The sequence below is a fragment of the Myzus persicae genome, unplaced genomic scaffold, assembly GCF_001856785.1.
Source record: "Myzus persicae strain clone G006 unplaced genomic scaffold, MPER_G0061.0, whole genome shotgun sequence".
Lineage (NCBI taxonomy): Eukaryota > Metazoa > Arthropoda > Insecta > Hemiptera > Aphididae > Myzus > Myzus persicae.
The window spans coordinates 591,253-601,477 of record NW_019102723.1 but is presented as its reverse complement, the minus strand read 5'-3'; the positions used below and the strand labels follow the sequence as shown (position 1 = coordinate 601,477).

Genomic DNA, 10,225 nt, shown 5'->3' with positions numbered 1-10,225 from the left:
ATTTTTCAGTTGTGTGATGTAAGGACCCACTAAGAAAGTTTTATCCGAAATTCGCACTTTAAATGTCATATCCTCAACCGAGGATTCACGGTGAAAATTAAAACCTATTTAATTTATTTCCATTTTTTGCAGACTGAAATTATACAAGTAGAAATTAGAATTTTTAATTTGTATATTAATGGTTGCCATTGGTGGCAAAGCAGGTACAGGCATGCATCAGATCATCTTGTTTTCATATTTTTGATCACAGAAACTATATCTTAAAACAAGAAAATTAACCTATGTTTGTTGCTGTATGTTTATAATTTAATCGAAACTATTATATTTTAACGAAAATCTTAGTGATTGTTTTTATGGATATCAGAAAATTTTAAAGACTAAGTAGCTTAAGTAATGTTAAATCATGTACCAAATGATAAATCTAATCCTCAACTTTCGGTCTAGGTTAATATTTTTCACAAGGCTAGTTACCTACACTGACGCCAATTATTTTTCCGTGAATTATTGAGGTACAGTAGAGCTGAAAAACACAAAGACCAAGACACACCTATATACTACATAGGATTTAACACAAATCGGCAGCCGAAGCCTGGTTATTTAGCTAACAATGAATAATGTAGTCCAATTGCTAATGATCAGTTATGTCTTTAAATATGTCATTCAAATTATTCTTACTTAGCTTCTGTATTATGATTACTGTATAAAACAATAAGCCACCGATATAGAGTAGATGTTAACCGATCTTATAAATCACAAATTAATTCTGTAAACTTTGACCTTTCGTGATTTAGAATATATTATAAAGGAGTAAAATCTACGATTCGATCACCATTTTTTTCTTTAAATCAACAGTGCCTAAAACTACCCATTATGGAGGCTTAAGTTAAAAAAAACAATGCTTGAAACTTAAAAATGTAATTGTTGCAAACATTTAGTATTCGACGTTACAATGAAAACTCACAAAAAACGTAGACATTTCATAAATAACCTATACAAATTTCACATTTTTTGATGTGATACCTATACCTAAAAATAACTATTACGCTGGTGAAACATACATAATATATTAAATTAATATGTAGGATATTAAACCACTCTGGAAAATGGTTAGACGACTTTAAAGGACTTTTCCCATTGGTTGTAAGTAAAACTATATTGGCAAGAACATTACTAAAGTTAATGCTAAAATATCGACACAAAAGATATATTCTTAGGTACATTCGCTCGGACGGCAACAATTCTCGTATTTATTCAACGAAACTCTAGATGTACAGTCACTGCGTTGTCTACATTGTCTTATCATCGAAAAATATTAACGTTTTGTTTCCACGTCACCCGAGGGCACAACAATACGTCTCCAGCACTACACGTAATGGTATACATAATATACTATTCTACCTTTAGAGCTTGATGAATTATTCTTTTGCGAAATTAAAATTCGAATACCTAATAAAATAATTGAACGCTGGTAGACGTTGTGATGAAAATAAAAAAAAAGCTTGTCTGCGTCATATTATAATAGTTATTTATGTAAAACTATCAATGCAATGATTGCTGACAGGTCCTAGAAAACAATTCAAGCTGTAGGCTGGAAACGCTGGGGCATAATAATATGTATATACGCACAATGTTCATTTGTTCACATTAAATTTATTTCGACATTTTTTGTTCCATTGCGGGAATCATTTTCAAGTATTATGCTCTTGAAATCTATATCATAGTGTATTGTTTTTATTCAAATACGACATGGCAGATTGTCAATTAATTTTCCACATTTGATTATGTGCAATCCACGCATAAATTATAATGGTAATGTAAAATGTTGAAAAAAGTACAGTATTTAAATGTGTGTGGATATTTGATCACACAAAGTTATTCTCTGCCTTGTTTGTTATTGAAAATATTTAAATATAATTATTCCTATGTAATCCATAAATAAATAACTGATTATGATGTAATTATCTATCTCAATGGCTACTGCTGCTAAAGTTCATTGAACAAATAAAACGTTTTATTTAATGACAAAAATATTATCTGATGCTGGTTAAGAATTACTATAGATCAGTATTCTATTGGAACAGTGAATGAATACAAATGTGATAACTATAAGTGTTTTAATGTTACTTAATAATAATATGATTGTTACATCATGTAATCGGACTTTGGTCTAAATGACTAAATAGAAATGTAAATATTATTAACAAACTGACACTGAAAGTATTATTTCTATGGACTTCTTATGTTCGTCTTTTTATTACGTACCATTTTAGTAAAGAACCAAAGGAAACAATTTTGGATTACAGCTTACAATCATAAATGATTATTTGGTATCTTGTATTTTTCTGAAGCTATAGAAACAATATTTTAAGTTCCAGTGGTAAATGAATTGGATTTCGAAAACTATTACAGACTACAGTAATCAGACGAAAATATTCACTTCAACAAATTTTTATTAAGTTTTTGTCGAGAAAATAAAACAAAACATTATAATCTAGATGACATAATAAGTAGATTAAACTCGGAAAAATATTTCTAGGGGAGATGGAGAGATTTATACTTAACTTTGGTTATATTTTTGGCACTTCTAAAAGTGTTTTATCTTGTTTTTTAAAACATAAAAAATATATTTTAACATCCTTTTAGGAGAAAGCTTGTCATAAATATTGGCAACCATTATTATTTCGATCCAAAGTCAGTTCGTTGATCATAATGGTTGAATAAAAAAGAAAAAAAAATCATAATAATTAAAGTCGGTGTTTCACGGAAATCTGTTCGATCTGTATTGGTTATTTGAATTTATTTTTGACGACATTGGAGTATTGTGTGCGCTTGAACGTTTTCTTTTTATCTGAAAACCGCGTGACTAGTGAAATTCACATTTTCATTCATTTCCATATATTGCGCATTTGGGCGAGTGCAACGTCTTTGATGTACCAAAAACAGCTAGCTACATCGACTGGCTGGGATTAATTCAATTAATCCCGGAGAAATTCAATTCAGCACAGATTTGTTGAAGGGTAAAATAGTATGCAGCAATAATACAATTGTCAAATTCGAAATGACAAATTACTAACAGCGAAGAACGTGGTACGTTGTTACATTATATGGATATGCAGGTGAGCACATCGAATTTAGACAAAAACTAGTATCTCGGGTTTAGGGTATCATCTAAAGTATAGTCAAATGGGCGTACGCATTATTAAAGTTCGAACGGATGACTTCTTCAAAACAAATAACAGGTAGCAGGTCACCGTTTTTGACGAATGTTGTATTTTTGAACACGTGAAAGTTGAACATCATAACAACAAAACAACGACAAGGGATGGCATGTTAATGAACAGTGGCTAAGGGAATATTTCTTTCTGGTGCCGAAGCTTGGCAAATGTATAAACATAAAGGATGTTCACATATAAATAATAATTAATAATTATTATTTGATGGTTTATATAAAAAAAAAAATGTTACAGTAATTTACACTATCACTTAATGCCGGTTCTAAATTGTCTAACCATGGGTACTTGAGTCATCATGCTATAATCAGTATCTATTGAATTTATTGGTATAATGAAGTTAACGAAATCAAGTATGACATTAAAATATTTTAATCTGTTATTTTAAAGTTGGAGATATGTGGAGTTTTGGCATAGATAGAAAACAAATCAAGGAGAATTAAAATGTATAATTAAAATTATTTGTTCATAATATAAACTACGAGTATAATATACGAGTATTCTATAATATGATAAAGCTACTTCCAGCATGTGGCAAACTTACTCTTCACAATCGAATCTGTAGTACAGAGAGAGTGGAGGAGATATAGTACGCTACCTATGTTTGAATCTGCTCACAAAATGGGTTGGCACTGCTCCGATTCGACGACGTGCATACACCTCACTGTTATTGGAATTTAACTCGGTCGCCATTTGCTTTATATATTTTTATTCTAACAACAATCGAGTTTGTGAGCGAGTCGTAAACATTTAACAGGGCTTCACTGTCAAGGAAACGGTCGGCTTTAAACCGAACGCCTTGATGTGCGAATCCTTTGATATTATTTCCGGTCGAAATCGATTTTAATGATGTCTCGCAGAAGCGATCGACGACCACAAGTATTATTTATACCTCATCTAGGGATAATAATAAACACCTCGAGGTATTATACTATAGCCTTCAAGCACGCTGGTATTCGATGGCAAAAGCCACAACAATAATAATTATATGATATTTTAACTGAGTCCGATACACCAATGACTGTCTGATTCAAACTTTGATCCTAGAGATCCAGTTAAACACACCGACGTGATTGTCATCGTTCACGATTGTACCATATTATGTGCAATTTGAGAAGACAATTATTAGGCCCAAAAAATATTTAAATATTAGCCATACATAGGTACAGAAGTAGTTCATACATTTAATGTAGCAATGCATTCTAAAGAATAATCATGAACTCTTATTAATTGTATTCTAATTATAAAAATACACGATTATGAATACAATATTGAATATAATAGAATTTAAAATCTGTTTAATATTATATTATTTAAAGACATAATAATTATGAAGAGCTGGAGTATAGCCTGCGAGTATCGCGTAAACACTATTTTATTCAATTACATGGGGCCCTATAGTACAAATTGATAATATAGTATAATAGCTAGGTAGTTATCTAGAATCATTCTGTTTTTTCGTGTTTGTACTAATCTGATTGGATAAGTGTTTAGTCTGGAAATATGACATAAGTGATGGTTAAGGGGGAGGAGCTATTGTTGATTAATTTGGTCTGTATCGAATCAGCAAAACCCATTTAAAAATTGGAATTGTGTCTATGACACAATATAATACAACATAATATTTATTACATTATATTAGGAATAGCTAAATACTCTATAGCTGAAGTAGCACCATCAAGCTTCACACATGATATTCTCAGAACTTAAATAATTTTTAACGATTATTTAAGATACAAAAAGTCGAATCCGCAGCTACTTGCTGTAAAACCGGCGACAAATAAAATGTGTTTCGCCGAGCCGTGTGTGTGTCGTCTTCAAATGGTTCCTAATAATTATTATTCGCCTTATAATAATATAATACGAATAAAATATTATCGTGTATAAAAAATCTACACGGAATGATAATATACAGACCAATTATCCATGTTACATTCGGAACACAACGGTGCCGTTCAAACCACGATAGTGTTGGAAAACTATATCTCTATAGTTCACATAGTTCTCACCTTGAATGGTTACCCCCCTAAAATGATATTTCTTCGATAACGCATTTACTCAAATTCTGATCTTTGGAATATTAAGTAAATTTTCAAAATACTTAGATTTCATTCAATTTATGGAGGCACCCGAGGCGATATTATGAAATGATAATGTTCATTATTGTAGTTCAAAAATCCAAAAATCCTAGTTCTAAAAATGCATAATCTATTCATGGATAATACGGAGTAAGCATGCTTGGTGATCACCCCTTGTGTTTATAACTACATGGATTATAGAACTCACGATGGACATCCTGAGCTTGCGGAAAACGCATAATATATTCGCGCGAGTACCTATAACGTAATATTTGTCTTGTGGAATCGTATAATATATAATATCCACCCGACCTCACCTGACGGTGGATTGATCGAATTGGGGCGGCCCTCGGTTTTTTTTCCACCGTCACTGACACACTACAGCTACCTCCACCGCCATCGCCGCCACCGTAACTTCTACTGCCACCTCTAGGACCACCGCCACCGCAACACCGCCGTGGCGACACGCGGGCACTCCGACCTGACCGCGTCCCACATGTGTTGAAGAGATAACGGATCTGTCGATTAAAAAAAAAAAAAAAAAGCGAGAGAGAGAGAGAGAGATAGAGTGACAGAGGAAAAAAGGAAAAAAAAAACATTCAACCGACCGACCGACCGTATCTCTCAAGGCGAACGCCGCCGTCACCGCTCCGGAGAATTGGGCGCGGGTGGAGACACGACGACGCGACGCGTGTGGGGTGGTTCATGCGTACACACGCGAATATATAGAGGAATGATTCCTTCCCCCCGCGACATTCGCTCCGACCACGCACCTCCACCGCAATCTATACAAACCGCCCTTACTCGCCCGCGCCATACACCGCCGCCGTCCCGTTATTCCATTTTGGCCACCGCCGCCGACGCTCCCGCCAGTTTCCGAGCAACCCTTCGACCGGCCGGTGCGGTGTTCGTCGTTGTCGTCGTCGTCGTAGTCGTTCGCTTTCTGTTTTTTGCGTACACACCCAAATACACGTAAATTCACACACACGCACACACACACACACACACACACACACACACACATACTTACACACACACACACACACACACACGCGTACACACGCACACAGTCAGGCACACTCGTACATAGATACACACACATGCGTACACGTATTAATATTATAGAAATTAAAAAATTTAATCCTACCGCCGTGCGCAGTGCGATCTCTATTTTTAAATATTTTTTTTTGAAAATGTTGTCAATTTTTTTCTTTGTAGTTTTAAAATAATTATATTCTAGCCGGAGTGGTTTATTTAAATAATTATTGTTGTTGTTGTAATTTATTTTTTGTGCGCCCGTTCCGATGTGGTGTGTGAATGTTTAATGACGTCGCCGTCGCTGTCTTCGTCAGCCTCTCGAACACACCGTATAAACATCGTGGTGAGTGCCATCACACACACATACACACACTCACGCACTCATGACAAAAAAAAAAAAAAACAAATGGAAAAAAGCACCTACTCCGGAATAGGTTTTTCTGCGCCATCGATTTGATTTATTGCGTCATTATATCGGTACTCGTCCGGAACGAGATTAAGATGCGATCTCGTCTCGTGCGCGACACATTGCAATTTTGAAACGAGTTCCTCGACGATACAACAATGAATTATTAGTACTCTGCCGATTTCCAAAATGGTGGAAATTCACCGAGACACGCTCATATACTATTAAACTGTAGTCGACGTATAGATAAACACAAAATAAACTTTTAATTGCTCGATGCATTACTAAAAATAGCAGCGAACTGAGAGTCGAAATAGATATTCGTTCAATAATTAATTGATAGTTCGTTTTAGTTTTTAATCGAAAACTCGTTTGGTTAGTATTTTTTCGTCTATACTAATTGTTTTAAATTTCGTCAAGATGCAAGACGTTTTTTTTAAGTTACATAAAGTGTAGTCTTTTAAAAGTATTCAAATAAACGATGGCCAGCAAAATATGGTATATATGTACACCTAAGCGTTACAATGAGCCGACTTTCCACACCTCTGAAATTAAGATATTTGTTTAAGTATTACCGCCTTCGTAATTTCTGCTAATTGCGAACCTCTATACTAAACGATAATACGTGGGTTTTAATAAGTATATGCGAACATAGGTCGGTCATAACTCATGAAAGTTTTGAACGGAGCCCCCTACATTTTGGGGACAAAATATATAAAACATAAAAAGTTAATTTTTGGATAGCGTTCAAAGCAAATAAGAAAACTATTTATGAGCGAAAAAAACTTACTTTTTCTGCGTTTTGTTTTTATTTTTTTACCATTTTAAAAAGAACAACGTTGCCGCTAAAGGCGACATTGAAGTTTTTATGGATTTGCAAGTAGTATTAGTTTCACATTTGAAATATTTATCATCGTATATATGTATATATAAATTGTTTTTTTTTCTCTCTCGACCGTACCGTGGGCTTGATAAACTTTCTCGTCGGTGTTCCAGCTACGATTCGAGTAACCACATTATATTATTTTGTGTACGAACATTTTTACCATTTGTAATTTAATACGATTGTACGATCGGTTCTTATTTGTGTGCAACTCGAAATATTATTATCGCATAACGATACCGTCTGTACCTAATCGGTGGCGTCGTCTCGACGAACGCAGTGCATTATCGTCGGAATTGCACATAATATAAAACAATATGTATAGTAGCAAATCGTCATGACTAAATTTTAAATCGTCTCATTGAATTGGATGAATGCCCGCCAAGTTAGCGAGTTCCGTAATGAAAAACCCGTAGACCTTATAACTGCGGTTGAACGCTGAAATGACAAAGATATTAATTAGTTCAGCGTGACATTACCCTCCAGACACACACACACACACACACACACACATACATAAATATATTATATCCTACAATAATCCCCTCGTAATTATTTGTCCTTTACATCTGAAGAATGGAGCCGTGTAGCAATTAAAATGCTACAAAGCTCGTAAACGCAGCATTAGACTAAAATTATTTTTCTTCATTTTTCGCCGATGAAAAACGTCTTGTTGAAATAGTATTCAAATAAACTATTTATAGCTGTGATTTATGTTTTCGTTATTCGTTACACACTGTCATCGTATATAAAATCATCGATAGAATTTTTTTTTTCATTTACCCACCTCTCAGACCTCTAGAGGCAATTTGAAAAAAAAAATAACAAATTATATAAAAATAAACCCTTCTGTTGTATGGAACTATCTCTCGAGAGCGTCGTGTCGTTTATTTTTTATTTTTCCCCTAGTACTCAATTGGAGCTGTTACGGATAATAATCGAACCACTAGTGGCCGAGTTCAAGGGACTATACGGAATTGGCACTCGAGGGAAAACGTGCACTTGATATTTTCAAATTATATTTTAATCGATTCCAATGATCAATATCCCACTGGGGGGTTGTTTTATTTGGTTTAAATTCGTTTATTTATAGTCATCGATTATTATTGTTGTATCTTATTTACTAATAATATTAGTAAAAAAATCAAACACCGGGGTTTATCATGTACGTAGAAAGGTTGCAGATGTAAAATACTGATTTAACTTTTGGTTAAATTATATTAATGGAGCACCATAAAGATAAAAATAATTGGAAAATTATAATATTGACTTTCCAAAAACTATTGAAAAAAATTCAATATAATGGATTTGCAAACCTAATTTATTTAAGAAACTAATAGAATTTTTAATCGATATGAACTTGAGCGTTATTGATTAACTCGAAACGTCAAGTACACAAATAATATAACTATACTAAATTTTAACAGTATAACAAAAATACGGTAGAATAGATAGTAACTTCTAAATCTTCTTGGATTGAAAACGTCGATATTTTTTAGAAAAATAATGAAAACGTCAAGATATTAAATACAATACGTATATACAACCGATATCATATCGAATGTTATGTCACTTGAAAATGTTTGAATACTTACATTATCCATCTTAAAAATGGTTTCAAGAGAAATATAAGTCGTCATTGATGAAACCAATAACTTTCTCGTTCAGATTTGAATACAAACATAATAATAATACGCTAGAGAATATACCGATAAAAGTGGAATTTTTTTTAATAGATTTATCAGCACAGAAAAAATGCTCAGAATTTCTTCATGACAATTATTGCGTTGTATTTTAACATGACTTTAAATGTTGAATACCGATTTTATTCATTGATACCTGCTGGAACTCATATTTGTGGTCATCCGTGGCATTCGTAAATTAAATTTCGGCCCTCGGACTGTACTGACCAACTAAATTACACTATATATTTTTAAATTAATTTTATGTTTCATTCTCATTCTCTCTCTCTTCTAATACTTCCTTACACTCAGTCGGGAGAAATCCGAATGGATTTTGACCTCAAGCCACGTACATTTAGGATTCCGGCAGTCAGATAAATGATGGCAGTTCTATTACAGTCCGAATCGGTACCATTTATTATTAACACGTCAACACTATAATAAAAATAATAATAATAATAATAAAAAAAACAACACTATCGAACAATTTATTCGATATGAATACAGTGTGATCTGCAGTTGCAGCTGTTGGAATTCCTAAGAAATATATACATCTAAATCACATTTTTTTTTTAATCGAACGGTTTATACTCGTGGCCGTTTGCATATAAGTTTCGTATCTAATTTTCTGAATCTGAAATTTCGATTGTTGTACATTTAGAACTTTGTCTGCGTTTTCTGTTGATCATCAATCAACGTGTCATGCGCGGGTCGTTTATTTTCTTTCCGGAAGTGCAAAAGTTTTAAAAACCACAAATACTTGTCAAAAGGAAACAAAATGACCACACCAAAATTCGGTATATTGCGCGTACAATAAAATATGGAAGCTATTACGTTTAAACAATTATACGTATTTTTTTTCATAATCTGATTCGTCGAAGACAATACGTAATATTTAATACGCAGCT

General features: G+C 33.4%; 1 protein-coding gene across 1 annotated transcript in view; it reads left to right on the top strand.

The window, feature by feature from the left end:
• The first annotated feature begins 6,193 nt into the window (after positions 1-6,193).
• The window catches only part of LOC111033002 (neuroligin-4, X-linked-like), a 318,532-nt gene continuing 314,500 nt past the window's right edge, over positions 6,194-10,225 (top strand). Inside the window, exon 1 of the mRNA XM_022313528.1 lies at positions 6,194-6,689. The gene's annotated coding sequence lies outside the window, so the exon portion shown is untranslated. The remainder of the gene's footprint in view (positions 6,690-10,225) is intronic.